Source organism: Macaca mulatta, chromosome 18 (genome assembly GCF_049350105.2).
Source record: "Macaca mulatta isolate MMU2019108-1 chromosome 18, T2T-MMU8v2.0, whole genome shotgun sequence".
In the NCBI taxonomy this organism is placed as follows: domain Eukaryota; kingdom Metazoa; phylum Chordata; class Mammalia; order Primates; family Cercopithecidae; genus Macaca; species Macaca mulatta.
The window spans coordinates 67,142,830-67,163,019 of NC_133423.1; the positions used below are offsets into that span (position 1 = coordinate 67,142,830).

Genomic DNA, 20,190 nt, shown 5'->3' on the forward strand with positions numbered 1-20,190 from the left:
TTTTCTTTGCCTTAATGTCCTGATGAAGAAGTTTACATTTTAAAACCGCCACTACATAACTGATAACATCATAATATACATTCACTGTTGCCAAGTCTTTTCCGGGAGAGGCAGGCCGAAAGGCAGCTTAGCATGTAGAATCATTCTTGCTTCAATATTCTGTTGTCATTTTTGCAGATGTTCTTCCTAGGTGATGTTCCACTGGTGTATAACGTTGTATTTCAGATTCAGAGGTGTTGTTGCTGACCTGGAGTCTGTGGGACATACATGTCAAACTCCTTTTTTATAAGGGTGCCTACTTTGTTCTAATCCGGCCAAAATGGAGTCTTCTTTTAACCTTCTTATGAGACGTGTGTGTGTGTGCGCGCGCGTGTGTGTGTGTGTGCGTGTGTGTGTGTGGTGTCAAGATAGCAGGCTTTAAGTAGAAAAGCAGTCTGTAACACTGGAATTGAGTCCTATTGTTTCTGACATTTGGATTCAAAACTATGATTTTTATCCTAATACTCTTCTTGCAGACATTTGCAGTAAACCAACCATATAGTGACAATGGTGGACAAATGGCAGGGAACTTGGGAGGAAGAGACATTACAGGCATTTCTCCTTCCCTCATCATATATAATTAGTCAGTGAGTCTTTTGGATCTGTTTTTCTAAACAAATGAATGCATTTCCTTCACTCTATCACTGGGCTACTCCTTTACTTTAGGTTTTTTTGCCTCTCACCTGGACCATTGCTATAGCCTTATAAGTGGACTCCCTGCCTCTAGCCTTCATCCAGTCCCTCCTACTCCAGAGGGCTCTGGTGGAAACCATCTCTGCTGATTGAAATCTTTCAACAGCTCTCTCTCTCTCTGCTGCCTGCAAATAAGCTCGGAGCCATCATGATCGGGCTCCACTTCCTCTCACAAATTCTATGTTCTAGTCCAGTGGCACTTGAACCTGGCTGTAGTGTTGCCTGAGAAACTTCAAAAAAATACTAATCTAAACTTCACCTCTAGTCCAATGTGATAGGAATTTCTAGGAGTGGAGTAGAAGCATCAATATTTTTAAAAGATCTCCAGGCAATTTTAGTGTGCAGCCAAAGTCAGGTTCCTCTTTGTAGTCATTTTACCCCAGTATTGATTCCCTGATCACAAATGTTTGCATTTGTACATGCTGTTGTTTTCCTACCTGGAAAACTCCTGCTTATTCTTTAAGGTTCAACTCAAAGAACATATCCTCGGTGGCTACTATATATTCTACAAGATTGTTTTGGTGCTTCTTCCACAGAACAACCACAACATTTCTGTAGAGGGGTCTGTTACATTCCCTGATTTTCTTGTGTGGTAATCATATGTTTACATGTGTGCCTCTCCCATTCATTAGTCAGTGACCGATTCAATATAACCATGTATTGTGTCTTGGTCAACTTTGTATCTGCGGTGCCTCTTCTGGGTCTCATCCATAAATGGGTCATAGGAATATCATTATGGAATTGATGAATGCATCAGAAGAGCAGGACTGGGGTGGTAGCTAGAACACACCTGAAAATGTATTCACTAGTTCATTCAGTGGGCTTCAAAATTAGCTTTGTTCCAATGGGATATTAGGGAAAAATAACTAGTCTGGGAATGAGTATTGTCCAACAGGAGAGTCCTTAGGATGAGAAGCACTGTGGAACCCCTTTTGTGGGATGGCAAACACAAAGTCATGTGACCACAGCCCAAGGAAAGACTATGGTCAAGATTTTGGGCAAGAGAGGTGACAAAGGGAAGAGAGAAAACATCAATAATAATTGAACTGAATCCTCTCTTAGGTGGGGAAAGGAAATCAATGCTCACATTAAATTGGCTCGAAGGTAACATGTTAGCAATGTTAGCAAGCCCAGAGATAAGACTGGAAAATTCACCAGAAAGCAAAATGTTACTTTAAGAGAGGGTGAAGGGTGGTGGAAAGAAGAGTGATGCCAAAGAGCCCAAAGCAGTAACTGAATAGTCTTAACAACAGTAGCTACATTTTGGGGTTTTGATAAGTCTTTGTCTACAACAGTAAAAAATATAGTGAACAGATTAGTTGGATGGGGGAAAAAAGAAAATAGGATCAAATGAAAAACAAATCTATAAAAGAGAATGATTCTTGTCTATTTTAGAAAGTTAATCTATCCCTACAATTGATTATGGCATTATATGCACTGAAACAAAGGGAACTTCTACATTATGAATATTCACAAAATGCGAAGTGCAATAGCTTTTGAGCAACAAACTCATTTAGAGCTATTTTAAAGCTTTTTTTCATAAAAAACATAGGACTTTTTTTTCTTTCTTTTTTTAAGAGACAGAGTCTCACTCTGTCTGTCAGCTAGGCTGGGGTGCAGTGGCACTCACTGTAACCTCAAAACTCCTGGGCTCAAGCAGCCCTCTCGCCTCAGCCTTGTGAGTAGCTGGGACAGCAGGCAAGCACCATCACACCTGGCTAATTTTTAAATGCTTTGTAGAGATGGGTCTCGCTATGTTGCTCAGGCTGGTCCTGAACTCCAGCCCTCGAGCCATCCTCTTGCCTCAGCTTCCCAAAGTGCTGGGATTACAGGTGTGAGCCACCACACCCGGCCAAGCATAAGCCTTTGAAAAATGTAATATTTACATTTTAAATACTTCTGTACATAGTTACAGAAAACCAAGAATGGGTGAAGAATCACATTTCATACACCTTTGATCCTGGTGCCTAGCAAAATGCCCGTTTGATGAACAAATGGGTAAGATAATGAATGAATAGACTTGAATACAAGTTACAAAAGCAACTGGGACTGTTTTGTCTCAAATGAGCCACCTTCTTCCCTGTCTTGCATCATCTGCCTAGCTGCACAGTGAACGCATGAAGCTTAGACTAAAAAGCATATGAGTGTTTGGGTGATAATGATGTGTCAATGGAGGTTCATCAGTTGTAACAAATGTACCATTCTGGTGGGGGATGTTGATAATAGGGGAGACTATGCGTGTGTCCAGGCATGGCTATATGGGAAATTCTTGTACTTTCTGCTCAATTTGCTGTGAACCTACAGCCGCTCTAAAACATAGTTTATTAATAAAAAGCACGAATTCAAAGATGTGTAGTCAAGAAATTATGCATTCTAAAAGGTATTCATTGATGACTCACGATAAAATTAATGGGATTTTAAAAATTCTTTTCCTCGGAACAGGAATGCTGAGGCTAAACAACCTTGCAAAAATGAGATCAATGAAACTTTGCTATAGCAAAGTTTATTCATTTGTTTTCCTCTATTTTCAAAACCACCAGTTAAAATACAGGCAGTCCCCAGCTTATAAACAGATTATCTCCCAAAAGTTTATTTAATAAGCTGGTTTCTTGGAATGCACCACATATTTTCCAATGGAGCAGTGCAGTAAGTGTGAATTACATTTTAGGGCTAGCCCATATATATATTTAAATACATAAGGTTGGTAGAAAACGGCCACAGAATGCAGCTATGCAGTTTGTTAACTGCACAAAGTCCCCAGCAATGGGGTGAGGAGACAGAAACCTAATAGCTGTGCTTGTAGTCACGACCAGTAGAAGAGACACTTAAAAAAATCATCTGTGAGGAGAGTGCCTTTTGGAATTTCTCCTCTTAGAGGGGATTGCGTTTTGCAGTTCACATAAAGATACCTCTGGTTTGTGTTAGAGGCTGCTGGAACAACAGTAAGTTGTAAGCACTGTTTAGACGAGAATTTGAATTCTGAGTATTCATTAAAGAAATAAGACTTGCATTTCCCCACGATTCACTGCCAGAACAGAGACTCTGGGTCCTTTTTCCTGCATTTCATGAGCACTGGGAATAGCACCTTTCCTGGCTCCTGTAGAACAGGAGGAGTGGCAGACGGGGGAAGCTGAAGTTGTGGCAGTCAGAGTCCCTGTGAGGTCTTAGGCTTCCTGAAAGCAAGGACTGCTGTGGGGGAAGTAGCTATAAGTATAGTGACTCTTAAAGGAACTCTCATCTTTGGAAGTGGGGTGGTATAAAGGGTGAGTGTGTGTGTGTGCGTGTGTGTGTGCGTGTGCACATGCATACACAGCCTGTGTGTTAGAATGTCTCTGGGAACGTTGAAACCAGGAGAATTTCTGCATTGGCAGAGTAAAACCTGCCGGGGTATGGTGGGGTCCCCTGGACCTGCATCTGGCGGGGTAGGATGGCTATGATGTCCTTACTTACCACTGTTGGAAGGAACGTGGTCTTGGAGTTTCTCAGTGGACCCTGGCGAGGACTCAGCTTGGGGAGAGTGAGAAGGTGAAGGTGTTGGTGGTTCATTTGGCTGTGTCACATGTAAGTTTGGTGTTCTGAAACCAGTGAATTCATGCGGGTGAACAATAGATTCATATCATCACAGAGCTGACTTTAAAAATGGTATGAATCAGTTTGCTCTGTTTGTATTTGCTTTTTCTAAGTATTTTGGTATTTGAGAAAACCCCTCCCCCCAAAAAACATCAAGTCCTCAATTTTACATTACAACGAAGTTCTCTAGACTTAAGACCAAGTCACATTAATTAGAACTTATTTCAATAATTTAAAAAAATTTATGAAAACAAGACACTTAATGCTCACTTGGATGTGCCATATAGTAACAGTATTAATCAGTTGAATAATCCACATTAATCAGTCCTGCCTTGAAGTAAAATTATTAATCAGCTTGATGATCTAAGCAATCTTCTGAGGAAATGAGTTTGTCTTAGAATTGAAAAAGTGATCATGGAAATGTTGAAAAAGAAAGAGTGAGAAAGGAAACGAAGAAAGATACACATTTCAGTTTTATTTCAGTTATTTTGACACCAGATCTTCTGCTGATACAGAGTGGCTCTGAGCTTTGATATCCAGTTCTGAACGAGTAATTTCCTCTTTGAATTGTGTCCTCTTCTGTCTCGAGAGAAAGTTGTGTGGCAGAGTGTCAGCAGCTGGGAAGAGATACCTCTTGAGTTGTCTCTTTTTTCTTTCCCTGAGGGAATGAAGTTATTTTGGTGTAGCATGTAAGCTGAGGCCATATGTGACATTAAGTAGACTTAAACTGAGGCACGATACCATTTAATTTGGCTTTTTAAGCTAAACAAAAGAACAAGAAAAAAAAAGTCAAACCAGTATTGACCACTGTGAAGAAAAGATGATTGTTTTGATATAAATGTTCGGAGTTCCACAAATAATGTGGAAACTTAACCATAAGGGAAAATTGAGCTTATCTAATCAGATGAAGCATTCCAAAATCTAGAGTGATCTCCTCAAAATTAGTGCAAACTCTGTTGGGAAAGGCAGACTTGGGAATAGAAGATGGCAGTCAGGAAGTGTTACAAAAGAAACATTTTCAGAAATTCTCTCATACCAAGAGATGATTATATCAATAGTTGATTTGGGGTTCTTTTGTTGAAGAAACCCAAAATCTAGTGAGAACATGTTGTAACATGATGGCATTGCGTATTTGAAGTGGAATCTCATCAGATTATGTCCCCTTTTAGTTGTAGCCTGCTTTGACATTCCGCAACCCCTCCAAGGGGGCTGTGATGGCTTTCTATCAATTTTTCAGTTTGTCCCCTCCCACTCTCTCCATTTTGGTATGTCCTTTGTATTCACAGTATAGAACAAGAATCACCCACTACATTCGATAGCTAAACAATGAGAAAAACCAAGCAAAACAAAATTTGTTCAAAAACAGGCCTTATTTGTTTCCCAGTTTTAGCATTCATCACTGCAAAATTTAAATCTTATGCATCTAAATAATTGAATTCTCCCCAGTAAGAAATTACAAATTAAACTCATTGTGCAAGAAAAAATAATATATTCCTAGATCAAGCAAAACAAGCCAAAAAAAAAAAAAAGGGATGTAGCAAATATATATGCCATGAAAGCTGGGAGTTTTTTAGGTGCGAGTTGATGTTTGGAAGTCAACACCATAATCTTTCAACTTTCAATTACGTCTCTTGAAGGCTGAAAATTTGTAGGGTAAAATTTTTAGTTTCACCCTAAAATTTCCCCTTGTGTGGCTTGGCAAATGTGAAAGTTCGAGAACCTCAGGAAAATCATGTTGAAAGAACCTGCTCAGAAGAGATCAGGGGGTGTGGATTTGGTTGATGACACAGGCTACTGCGTCCTTACAGAGAATTGTTTGTCTTCCGTTTTTAGATGGCTTTAATTCCTCCAAATTGCTCCTTGAATAATAGGAAAAAGGCAATTTGAATTTCAGTGACAGATTGGACATAACAGGTTGCAACTATTAGGTCTAATTTTACCATACTGAGAAATAAAATTGCCTAAACATAAACATCGATCACTGATGCAGTAAATTAATTTGTACAGAAAAAGTAGTTTAACTGCAGTGCACATTAAACATAGAAAATTTTCAAAATTACTGCTCTCTGAATTAATTTGTACACTTGTTTACTTGTTAAAGGCACGCATAAATTCTTTTTTCTAAGGCAGTGTGGGTTTGAATAGAATAAGAAAAACGTATAAAAAGTGAGAGGGACATACAGAGATGTGGAAGGCACACAAATTGGCCTGAATACTTACAAATAATGTTTTTTCTTTCAATTTTGTTTTTAAATGCTCTTTAGAATGTGCATTGTTTTTGAATCTGTCCATAGGACCACTAAAGATGTACAGATTTTCCCCCTCATCATAACAAAGATAAACGTGAAGTTTTAATAGCCTTGACTTATGTTTGTTAAGATTTGAAGGTAGGAGTAATTAGAAGAGTTTTATGGTTTGGTTTCTTGGTGAGTATACATTCAAAGGTGTCCTAAGGCTTGGAACTGTTACATTTGTATTCATCAACAACCTGACCCATGCATTTCTTTGTACTTAACCATCTAAAAAAAAAATCAGCGAGCATGTTTGCATTGTTCCCTGTAATTCTATTATGAGGAATGCATGGCAAACTTTGGATAGTATCTTTTTAGATTGTTCGAGCCACCATGGAACTGGAGCTGGCAATGCGGTGCAGTCTGATAATATCTCCTGCCTACAGTTTTCAAGGACAGTGGTTCGATTCAAATACAATTCTGATAAGTGGCAGGTTTTCGTGTCTTTAATGCCTTGACAAGGGCATCACTCTCAGGAGAGGGAGGTGAAACCGTTTGGACGAGGATTCCGTTCCTGCTCCTTTGTGCTGACACACTAAGATAATGGACAATTAAGAGAGCCTTCACTGCAGGTGCAAGTGTGGGGTTATCACTAATATAAAGGAGCCCATGGGGTCCTGGGGTATGAAGGAGAAGAGGGATGGGAATTTTTAAAGGGAGTATGAAACACACAGATGAGACGCCTAATAACTGTTCACATATTGCACTTTTACCTGTACTAATGGTGAGTGATTGGAGTGTTCAGTGTTCCTTGCTTTAACTTTTATTTTTTAATATCTGGTTCATTGCCTATGACACAAAGTAGTGCAGAAAACTCGTTCCAGTGCTGGCCTGCCTGTCGAGGGGGAGGGGAGCCCAGATAAGAGAGAGATTTGTTTTGTGGAATCTGTCTTTTAGACCAGCTTCCATGGGGTTTTAAATCTAGGAGAGTGGTTGTCAACCCAGCCTGCACCCTCTGTGGGTCTTAACTCTCAGAGAGTCTGATTTAATTGGCCCGAGGATGGATCCAGTACGTAATTTTAAAAGCTCTTTGGATGATTCCAATGTGTACTCGGAATCAAGGGCCATCGTTGCTGAGTTTGTAACAGAAGATCAAGCTCTTCAACATTCAGGCTCCCTGGCAGATTGTGTGATGATTTAATAGATTCAAATAACAGTGTCTGTGTTGCTGTTAGAGAAGATGCGTGCTGCGTATGTTTCTAACAGCCCACTCGTGTTTATGTCGGTGTCGTGGGTAAGCATTCAGGTATATCTGGGAAAAAGTTCCTTGTCTCTTGACTACTGTTCCCCACTTTCCCGTACTCTCCTTTAGTTTCTGGGTTTTGTTGTTGTTGTTTTTCCTTATAGATATTTGAAGCTACCACTTCCTGTGATATCATGGATGAGTCACCTAGGAGTGGGGAGGAGTCTGATAAAGGCAGAAGTGCTTATGTGACGTCAGTGTCCAGCTCTGACCAGCAACTTTGTCCCTAGTCGTCTTACTCTGATGGGGGAGATGGGATGTTCTGTATGCATGGAAATTTGAGGGGCACTTCTGATACCACTTAGCACTAATAAAGGTGAGGCAGTCCAGAGTATTTCAAAACAGAGTGCAGAAGAAGTTAACTGATTTTCTTTTGACTTGAACTGTCATTTGTCTTTAACAGCCCTGAACGACAATAGAGTGCACTGCTTCTGATAAGTATGGGTTCTCCTCAGCCTGAAGAGATGTGTGTGATAAGATAAGATGGCTTGAAAAAAACAAGAGCTTGAGGGAAAGGGACAGGAGGAGAGGGAGAGAGAAAGTATGTTAACTGCTTTGACTGCAAAATACCCCCTGGTAGCCAGAGATAAGACACCTTGAGCTACTCAGAAGACCTTAAACAGGATGTAAATGAAGCCAATAAAAATCACTTGAGATCAAGCCCTCCTTCTCCTCCCCACTCCTATTTCCAGCTCTGACAGCAGAAGGCTTAATTTACTGTATGGCATACCACACTTACATTCTGAACCCCGGAAGTTGCGAGAAACCGATAGCCTGTTCAAAGAACAAAGATTTTCTAGAGAGGTCCAAACTTGAGGCATTTAATCAGCAATTCCAGCAGTGCCTCCCTGAGTGGAAAAAGAAAGTATTGCCGAATATAGGAAGCGCCCTTCCTCTTTTCTCACTCCTTACTCCAGATACTCGTTTACTTTGTAGTTTTGTGACAACCTTCTTTCTATGTTGAAATGGTTGGCAGGGTGAGCTGTCTTTGATAGTGTATTGATATTTCTCATCTAGCTAATGCAGCTTGAAAGTAATCATCAACAAAAGTTTAGCAGACAGATTTTTTCATGTGCACACTTGAAGCACGGCTGTCTACTCAGAACTATGTTTCCTAAGCATGTAACACCAGCCTTTATGTACTTGGAACTGTATAACTCTTCAAAAATGGTCACTCTCTTTTTCTGGAAATGTACAAGCTGCTGCCAACACTCTTACAGAGAGGAAGTTACTTGCTGGAGCTAATTGAGTATTTCACTGAAAAGATTTGAAATATGGAGTCCTACTCAAAGTGGGAGGGGGGCTGTTAAAGGATAGGAGGGCAAAGAATATAGTGATCTAATTTTCTTTCTGTAAAAGCCGCTTCTTGGAAGAACTGGGATTCAATTTGGTCATTGAATAAGGGCGAGAAAGCCCTCCATCATTGATGTTCCTTTACAGAGGAGCAAACACGGGAAAGGCACAGCCGAGTGCAGCAAACTTCAAGCAAGGACTTAGGTGATTCAGGGGAAAGAAAAGATTCTAAGGTGATTCTCAAGCTTGGGAATGCAGGTGAAGACTCAGGAAACTTGCTAACAAAAGGGGATTTCTGGGCCCCATCCTCAGAAGTTCAGAGTCGGGAGGCGTGGGGTGGAGTGCAGGTGTCTGCATTTTTAACAGGCAGTTCAAGCACTTGGTCTGCTGGTGGTTGGTGGATTAGACTGAGAAATGCTGCCCTGCATCATCTGGCTGTGGTAGAGGGTCAGCCTTTGGTTTGTTGTGTACAGCCAGGATAGCTGGAATGATAATTGAAGAAGGGTGGTTTAAGGGATAGGTGAGAAGGATCCTTCATTGGAATCAGTGGCAGGGAATATATCCCTACAGGCAAGGGTGTGAGAGGAAAGTGAAGCTGACCACGGTGCCAGTTTGACTGTGCCTTTTCTTCTGCTCTGATTTGTCAAAACCTGATCCGACCATACCACCCCGCTCAAAGCAGAGGCTGGAAGAACAGGAGAGAGGCAAACAGACCCACTGTTAAGGAGATGTGTGTATACAGGATTTTTCTAGTCAATAGTCAGCAGTGAAATCAAATGAAGAAATTGACTGTCGTGACTTGTTAACAGAGAGTTATACGTTTGTAGAGTTGTTAGGCAATTTTGGTTTTCTTCTGTATATGTGTGAATACGTGCGTCAATTAGCATGAATTAGTTTAGTGATATGAAAAACAATGAATTTTTTTTTAAAGAAAAACAATATTAAACATCATTTTAGGTTTATTCATTTAGCTGTAAAAACTCAACGTTTGAGTTGTTGTTGTTGTTGTTTTAGTGGAGGAGAGTTTGGGAAGGATGGACTTTGAGGGTTTTCTAATATGTAGAGCCAAGGTGCTTGCCTGGGCACTGGGGACTTGGGTGTGGGTTTCAGTGCCACTGTCAACTACTATTGTTAGTACAAGATTATAACATGTTACTCATCCTCGTTGACCTATTTGTTCATCTGTAAAATTAGCACTTTTTTTCCCCTAAAGGCCCACATTTCTCACAGGTCTTAAATCTTATGTTTCATATATACATGAAAAGTTAGGAATGACAGCCTTGACTTTCTTTTCTCTGTGTAGGCTTCAATCACATTCACTCATTTTCTTTCCTTTGATCCCTAAAGTCAGACCCAGAGGTATGCACAATCCATGCCAAACAACAGGTCATCTTAAGAGAAAAGAGCAGAGCTCAGATGTGGAAGGAAGCTTTGTAAAGATTTCAGAGACCAGCCCTTTGGTACAGACAGCATTGAGTCAGTGAAGATTCTAAAACTGTGCTGGTAGGTTTTATATCTTTGAATATTAGCAACGTGTCTCATTACTGTGGCCACACTGCCTTGGATTCTTTTCTTTTACATTATTTTGTTATTTTTAAAGTATCTTGGATGGAGGCAAAGTAAGATGCTAGTACACGGAGGTATCATGGGGTTTCTGAGGCCTGATTTTGTCACAGGTGTTGGAATATTTGCCAAGATGTATCATCTCAGATAGTATATGTGTTATTTATATATAGACACACATATATAATTTAATAAAAATATGATTATAGATATTAATCAGTAGACAGTAGCATCGTAGAGTCTCCCCTTAGAGACATATTTCATTAAGACATGATTGTACAGATATTTAGTCCTATTAAGTGACAAATTACTATGATTAGCACTTTTGTAATGAGAGTTATCTAAAATATTTGAAAAACTACTTTGGCATAAATCACTTAGTCTATTCTGAACATTTAGTCAACTGTGGCTAAAAGCATGTAAGCGTACACATGCAGTGTGCCACAATTTTAACTGTACTGGTTCCCATAAATAAATTACCAGGGCTGTTACCAAGAAAAAAATAATGAAATGAACTGGCTTGGATGTTATCATCATATTCATTCTAAGGTAGAGATTCTAGGGAAGAGAAAAATCAAACCAAAAGTGAAACATAAAACATAAAGGGCAAAGAGGGTACTTAGAAAGTCCTCAAATTGATAATTAGCCTTATTTTCAGAATGCTTCTTTTATATTTTGCTGAATTAGATACATTTAAAAACTCTATGAATACATGTACTTGATACCATATGACCTGTGTAGAGATATTTTGTCATACCCTAACTAAAGATTATTTTAAGAAAATAGCTTTGGCTTTCCAGTTTATATAGTACTTTTATAAACATTATCTCATTTGAAATAAAGGATTGTCTTACATCATTTGGATTACTTGGAATCCAATCTCATTTTTCCATTTCAGTTTTACCATGTAAGTGTTAATGTGAAAGGTAATAATTCTGTTGAAACACTATAAAAATTCTATTGTATAAGGCATATTAGTGATTGGCCCTACTGTAGACTCTTTCTTATGCGTGAAATCCCAAGAGAGTCCAACATCCCTGAGTTGCCTTTTAAAATTTTTTTTTGAGACGGAGTCTCGCTCTGTTGCCCAGGCTGGACTGCAGTGGTACGATCTCGGTTCACTGCAACCTCTGCCTGTTGGGTTCAAGCAATTCTTCTGCCTCAGCCTTCTGACTAGCTGGTACTACAGACGCATGCTGCCATGCCCGGTAATTTTTTGTATTTTAGTAGAGATGAGGTTTCACCATGTTGCCCATGCTGGTCCCGAACTCCCGAGCTCAGGCAATCCGCTTGCCTCGGCCTCCCAAATTGCTGGGATTACAGGCATGAGCCACCACGCCCGGCCCCTCATCTCTGAATTCCTTAATACCACTGTAGCATATAACTTCCTCATTAAATGCATAAAACTGAGGAGCAGACAACAGATATTACTTTGAGTTGCAGCTGCTGGGTGGTTGGCTAGGTGTACTCACTAGCAATCTCAGTGGCTTTTTCACCCTAGCCCGACAACCTGTGTGAGTCAGTCTGTGCCTTAAAATTCAAAATGATTATTTGCCACAGACCTTAACAATTCCTATCATTTGTTAGACACATGAATGTCCAAATCAAGATCTAGTACTGAGGTCAGCTGTATTACAAAGGCATATGGATAACTGTAGTAATAGTTCCCCCCTAATCTTTGTAACAGCTTTTTCTGCATTAGCAAACCATATTTATCACTTTACTGCACAATGAACCCACAGGGGGTGCTAATTGTTCATTAATTAAATTTTAGCCTTTCAACACTTTTGTATTCTCCAGTGGCCTTGTCTGCAGTGAAGTATACAGTGTGGCCTTTTCAGGCTGCCGAAAATTCGTGTTGGCGTTATTGCTGCCATGGATATAATACAGGTGAAATTCAGCTCCAATAAATACCATTTGAGGACTGTTATAATTCCTGGTGACTGAAAGTTTTCCGGCCTTGGACCAAAGCCTACATGTTGGAAAAATAGTCAGTAAAGTCTAGTTTAACAAGACATAACATTCTGTTAGACCAGATGCTGCTTTGAAATAGAATTGGATTTCATTGTTTGAAAATTCTGGTGGTTTATGGCAGTTCTTCCAAAACCATTAACATGGTGGAATGAAGTTTCTAAGATCCATCATTCCCTAACAAAGCCATTTCCAGACTTACTTTCCTCAGTGGAAGAATCCCCTTTTACCTTCTGCTGCCCCAGTGAAGAAGTTAATTTAAAATCACTCGTGATTAACTTGGTAGCATTGAGAAATTTACTGAGTATTTTAAAAAAGTGTTGGTCATCCTTCAAAGCTTGATACATATATTTCACACTAGTGCAAAGGATTTCGAAGTGAAATAGAATTGGCCTCAAGGAATTTCTAAATAAGCCAAATAGTCACTTATAGAATGGTGCTGGCACTATGGAATGTGGCTTCTGGACTTGGAATGCAGGCCTTTTCGTTGTGTGGATCTTACAACACTAATGAATTAATCACAACTTGCCAGTGTGTGTAGCTATTAACAAATGAACTACTGCACATGGATTTTCAAGATATCTGTGAGTAGCATTCAGAAGATTTTTTTCTGGAATATTTTTGTTTGTTTATTTTTATTTATTGCTAATAAATATTGTTATTTAAAAAGAATGATAATATTGTTAATAAATTAATCCATATTAATTTAATAACGATAATATTGTTTATTAGATTGTTATTTAAATGATATTGTTAAATAATTATTCTTTATTTTTGTGTATTTTTATTTATAAACAGGAATGCCCTTTAAGTCATTAAAAATTTTTACAATCTCAATATGAAAACTGCAACAACTAAATTGCAGTTAATTTTGATTCCTTTCTGCTGTTCTCACATTTATGAGTTATCATTTATCACTTATCACTTACAGGTAACTTTGGCTTTCATAGTAGTAGTAATAATGTAATACATTTTTATATTTTAGCAGTACAGAAAACTCCTTCATATAATATCATGTTTGATTCTTATAATACCTCATATGTTGAGGCAGCTGAAATTTTTCTGATATTATAGACAAGGAAATCAAAACTTCAAAAAATGTAGTTTCTAAAGTTCGTAAGCCAATATTAGACCTGAACACATAGTAGGTGCATAATAAATGTTGATTAAATCAATGAATTAAAGCAATGAAAAACAGCTTAAAATTCTTTGTGATATGAGGTCATATATAAACACAAGAGTACATAGTAACTAATAAATGCCTTCTAACTCAAAATAGTAGAGAGAAAAAAAAGAATGCAGACTCAGGAAATCCACTCTGGTGATGTCTGTCATTATTCAAGGAAAGACCAACATGTTAAACGGTTTAGAACACCCTCAGTCACAGCCCTGTAAACAGATGTGTAATACACAGTTGCCAATTATTGAACGCCAAGAGGTGGGTGCTTATCATTAGTTATATATATTTTTAAGTGAGCCAAAAGATAGAAAAAGAAAAGCAGTTCTCACCCCCCACATAATTGGAAACCACTTTTCCTTCTGTTTGGCTTCAGAAACACAATGTCTTGATTTCCGTGCGAGAGACGATGACTGTTCTTTAACTGGTTTCACGTCAGCTTTTTCCTCTGATTGGAGAGGTGGAGTTAAGTGTGAACTGCTTAAGAATGCACTGTTTTCTATTTAATTTGGCTGCAGAAGATGGAATTCATTGAGCTCCGTCTGTTCAAATGAACTTTAAGCAACAGCAAGCAAAACATTTGTACTTCTCTCTGCACACGCAATCGCAATGTGTCTGCTGAAAGAATGAATGTGAAGCCCAGGATTACCTAAGGAGAGCCATGGAGATGTGATAACAAGTCCTTATCTCTTTGTTGGCTCATCTGAAGTGTTAAAGTGTTGTTGGGGAAAAGCAAGCCTCTTTTTTACTAGGGAGTATTGAGGGCAAAAAAACCCCCAAAAACCAAAAACAAACAAGAAAACCCTCTAAGCTTGAGCGCTGATATCTGGAATTCATCTTAAGACTGTTAAAAAATGTGCACCACCAATTCCCGCTCCGCACAGCTGCTGTTATTAATGGGTGACCACCCTTTTTCCTCATAACCTAACTGTTAATTCATTTAATTGGTCCTTCTAGAACAGTTCGAAATATTACAGAATTTAAAAGCATCTGCTAATTATAAATAATTTTAAAGTTCACATTTCTCATTTGAACACCCAGTAAAGGGTATTCGTTTTCAGGTAGTTAAATAAGTTATATGACAAAGGAGTGAATTTAATATGGAGCTGCTGATTTTTTTTTAAAGTAGCATCATAGTTATTAACGTTGCAGCTTTTCTAGAACTGTTGACATTTCTATGGAGAATGAAGGGAAGCAATTGTGTAATAATGCATCAGTTTTTTTTTTTTTTTTTTTTTTTTTTAGCATGACCTTATCTTTTAGCAATTTAAATCATTGCTTTAAAAATGTATTTTGTGGCCGGGCGCGGTGGCTCAAGCCTGTAATCCCAGCACTTTGGGAGGCCGAGGCGGGTGGATCACGAGGTCAGGAGATCGAGACCATCCTGGCTAACATGGTGAAACCCCGTCTCTACTAAAAATACAAAAAACTAGCCGGGCGTGGTGGCGGGCGCCTGTAGTCCCAGCTACTCGGAGGCTGAGGCAGGAGAATGGCGTGAACCTGGGAGGGGGAGCTTGCAGTGAGCCGAGATCGCGCCACTGCACTCCAGCCTGGGTGACACAGCGCGAGACTCCGTCTCAAAAAAAAACAAAAAAAAAACAAAAAAAAAACAATGTATTTTGTAATTTGGTTAGAGGATTTTAAATATGATGGTGTAAAATTGTTACTGTGTTGGCATTGAAGTAACATGATAAACACCCTTGTTACCTGTGTCTATTAAACATGCATTTCAAAATATTGTCCTCTTTAAGTACAGCCCGACTTCTCTTAGCGTTTGTGCACACCTGTGTATTTCCCCCAGGAGTTTCAGCTTATATTAAAGTGTCTCAGGTAGCTAATGACTGAAAAAGTACTGTGAATTCTATTTAGTAAGAAATTTCAGAACTGCCCCTATAACCTGCTGGCAGAAGTAAAGAATTACGTAAGGCAAGTGGGGGAAACCTGAAATTTTGTTTTGGTCTGAAGTCTTACCCCATTGTTTGAACCTCAAGAAAAAAAAATCTACTGAATGAACTTACCATGATGCTAAATAATGCAATGATTGTATTGCTCATGTTTTAAGGAGCAGAGAGGTGTAAACCACATTCTTGGCTTCAGAATTCCATGGGAAAACACTTGTACCAAGGTTACCTGCCTGTAAAGACCCAGTATTATATCCCGTGTTTGATAATTTAAGGCTTGGAACATAGTAAGCATGGATTTATGGTCCATTAACATTTAGATATCACCAACTGATTATCTTTTATTTTCTTGCTAGCTGCATATACAACTGTGAACGCTAAAGGCACTGTAGATTGCCATTGAGTCAGTCCTTAAAACTAATATTCCAGAGATTGCATTAAAGGAAAGAAAATATTAAAATATGTTTATACTATACTCATAGAAGCTTACACATGGAAACAGAAATACATGCAACACATATAAATCTTTTTGTTTACATATGCAGCTTTTCTTCCAGCCATGATAAGGTGCCCTAGAAACATTCACTAATCTTTGTAACACCCCAGAGGGTAAGTAGCAAGAATTATTATCTTCATATTGCAGGTGAAATACCTAGGTAGGGGCAGATTAAATGACTTGGCCAGGTCACTCTCTAAGTCAGTTATGAAGCTAGAAATAAAACTCCAGACTCTTGACTTTTAGTTCTTACACAAGTACCAGACCCATCAGTATTTGTACTACTTCTCCTCACTTGAAAAGTAACCATTGATATAAATCCTGTCCCTGTTAAGGAAATCTTGCTGTGTGGCACTAGCACACATGATACTGAGTCCCCGATGGGCAGTTAAGAGGGTACTCTGCTGTTGCAATGAACAAGCTCAGGTAGCAAAAGGATATTGTTAAGGCAATTTCTTGCAGACCAGGCCTTATGAAGAACATTATCAGAAGTTTCCATAACTTCAGAGAAAGTATTTTCATCTGCTTTCTTACATTAGTTTCTCTGGAATAATTTCAGATTGCCCCTAGTGTTGGAATCAATCTTCTGAAAGGCTTGGTCCCTGTCCTCAGGAAGTGTATGTCCTACACAAATTAAGACCTGCTTAATCATAAACAAAGTAAGCATTGACATTAGTCTAACCCTCCTGCACATATTCTCTTCCTGTCTCTTTGATCTTATTTTTTAATTTCTGGCTAATTTGATTAGTCTTGAACACCAGCGAGTGGCCAGAACCCTCAGCATTTCTCTTCCACAATGGCAGGCCGTAAACTGAGACTGTCAGACCCTCATTTGTGTGCTTGTCTGTCCATCAGCAGGGGCTGGGATCAAATCACGTCCAGTCTCTGCTTCCTCCTCCCCAGGTTGGCCCACACGAGGGGCTGATGGCTCACGTCACAAAGGTACTCTGTGTTCTGGTGCCTTTTTTCTATGGAATAACTCCTTCTAGTATGACTTCACTTTTCTGTTAGTGAGCACTTTCCCCCATAAATATGCCTGAACAGGTGTTAACTCTGCTGCTAACTGAGTTTCCAGCTGTCCTCCTCCAACACAGACCCAGCAAAATCTGTTGTTTCGTCCTTTTAGGCAGACTAGAGAAGCGCCGAGCCTGAGATGGAGGTCTTCCTTGCAGGATATGGCCGTTCTGCTGCCAGAAGATGGTCCGGAAAGCCTGGCTGGCTAACAAAGACAGGCCTTCAGCGGCTGGGTGTAGTTCCAGTTCTGCATCCCCTTTGGCAGAAACACAGAGGCTGCTGCAGTGTGGCCAGCCAGCGAAATTAGGAAATAAGGACCTCTTTTATTTACTCAGGCTGCTGAATCATGGGCATTCCTGTCTGCTTGGAGAAAAGTCAGGCGGCTTTACTTTCCACTGAAAGTCTCAGGAGTGTTGGAGACTTTCATCTCGGAGTGTTCACACACTTGTTTTAATGTGCTTTATGGAAATGATGAAACTCAGCAAGTACAGTTGCTGTAGAAAAACATCTGCACTAACCATGCACACACATTTGCATCTTTAAATAGACTTTTTAGGCCACGGAGCTGGTTTCCAGCAAAGCTTTTTCGGCAGTAAGAGCTATGGCTCTCGGAGAGTCAGCTCAAGTGAAGTGACTGGTTTCAAAAATTAAAATTTAACATGGACATGTTAAGTATTTCACATTGAAATGCAGAAAACTTGCTATCACACAGAAAGACAGTCCCTGCAAGTAGCACTTAGTGCCGAGGGGAAAAAAAGTTAAAGTTGATTCAGGAACCTGAATTGAAAGAATCCTCTACAGTTTCTTCCACGTGTAAAAAGAAATTGACATCGTTTAAACCTATATTCACCATTTAAGCATAGTTTGCGCTGTGGCTGCCAAAAAGCCTAAGTTAATGGGGATGGATAACTCTCTAAGACTTAGGTAGACCTCAGAGTATGTTGGCAGGGAGACCATCACCACAAAAGTCTTGGAGGAGTCTGATACCTGAAGAGCGTGGACCAACCCGCTGGGAGTAGTGAGTCCCTGTGTGTTCTTGGGAGAATACGATCCATTTACAGTGCTGGCAAATGAGAGTTTTACATTTTATATTTTAAAACAGAAATCAGCCTTTCAGGGAAACTTTATTTTTCTAAAAATATCATTCCTTGCTCAAACTCTTTTCTTCCGCTCGATCCCCAAGCCTTATGGCTTCTACAGAGGGTTTTGTGTAATTTCCTTTACAAAGACATGTAATGGGGACTGGAGAGAAGAAGGAAAAGGTTTCTAGCTCTCTTGAATCCTGGTTAAAACCTTGATCCTAACCTTCAGTTCACTTGACATGTCATTGAAATTTACAAGCTTAGGAGAACAGTTATATAATAGATATAGTCAGGCATGGACCACAGACAAGAAGCTGATTTAAGCATGGTGTTAGGGATTGCATAATTTGTATAATGGTCCATTGCTCTATAATTCCTTATGTATTTGTATAAAAATATATCATACCTGGACACAATCTGCAATTTAATAATAAATTCACTTGCTCAATTTTCAGGCTCAATAGTTACATCATTTTAGGCTAGATGCATTACAAATTCTGATTCAGTGTTTCCCCAAATCTATAAATGAGAAGATGTATTTGAAAATATTCTAAAAAACGAAATAGCAGGATTTAAGCCTAAAAGATAAATGTGAAATGTGGTAGATTTTACCTAGAATGTTGAGCACATTTAATAGATAGCCTTTTTTTTTTTTTTTTTTTTTTTCCCCAGTTAGGGTAAATATTTGAAACCTTGATTTGTTTCAGGTATATTAGCATTAGGTGACAACACTTTTTTAAGGGGAAAACTAGATCATTATTGAGTTTTTTTGCTTTTAGTTAAAAAAATTTTTTTTGTATGTTGAGTGGTGAGTTGAGTTTATCTGCATATGTTCCTGGTGTATTCACTTTAAGTAGAAATCACATCCACATCCATCAGACCCTTTCTTATGCTGGAAACATGTTGGGTTATAGAGTCATATAAATGAGGATGCAAAATCGTGCGGTTTTCAACTTGTACGGCGACGCTTTGTTGCAGTGGGCAGGGATCCAGGAATGGTGTTTGGTTGTTTTCTCCGAGTGAGAGGGTTGCCATCTGGCATTGATAGTGAGATGGTGTTGTCATCAGTTTCTAGATGCAGGAAAGGAATGATCCTCATCTGTTTCCTGTGGATAAGGAAGAGGCTGACAATCTAGTAAAATCTTGTTACCTTAAAGAAAGCAGACATGGAATTCGTTTACATAATGCTTACCAGTTTCTACTTTTATGTTCATCATTTAGCTTGCTAGTGAACTTCAGCTTTGAAGAATTTAAAAACGCATTTGATCATACTCTAATTGAATACCATTAGAATATTCTAATAATGCTCTAATTGAGCCTCTTATTCTAACTGAAACACTATCCCCACCAGCTCCACTCCATGGTCTTTACTTGTATGTTTTTTTGAAAAATCGTGCTCCTTTGGAGAGTGAAAAGCTTTTAAAATTTCTTCTGATCGTGAATAATAGGTTGTGAAAAGCAAAAAAGAGGTTTCACAACCTGTTTTGAGATGGTCTTATTTTCCATTTGGATATCAAGAAGGCAACAGAAATAACAGTGCACATCTGCTAAGAAAATAGTTTTTAAAATCACCTAATAGAAGGTAACGTTCCTTTATGAATAACTTGCTAACTTTATATCTGGCTCTCAGTCTTGTTTGTCTTCTTTTTGTCACTCATAAATCTTTCAGCATTTACCATAATCATTTATCACTTTTCCTGTTTCCAGTTTTTCACAAGTTGCTTTGTCTCTGCTCACCTCAAAGTGCAGGTCCTGTTTAGCTAAGGAAGTTCAGGCTGCTGAAGCTTTTGCAAAAGGAAGGTATGGTGGGCCACCTCTTGAACTTTCCAAACAAAATACACTATTAAAATCTGGCCC

General features: G+C 39.0%; 1 protein-coding gene across 5 annotated transcripts in view; it reads left to right on the top strand.

Moving 5' to 3' along the window:
• ZNF521 (zinc finger protein 521) overlaps positions 1-20,190 on the top strand; it is a 292,598-nt gene that overhangs the window by 103,908 nt on the left and 168,500 nt on the right. The window lies entirely within an intron of this gene.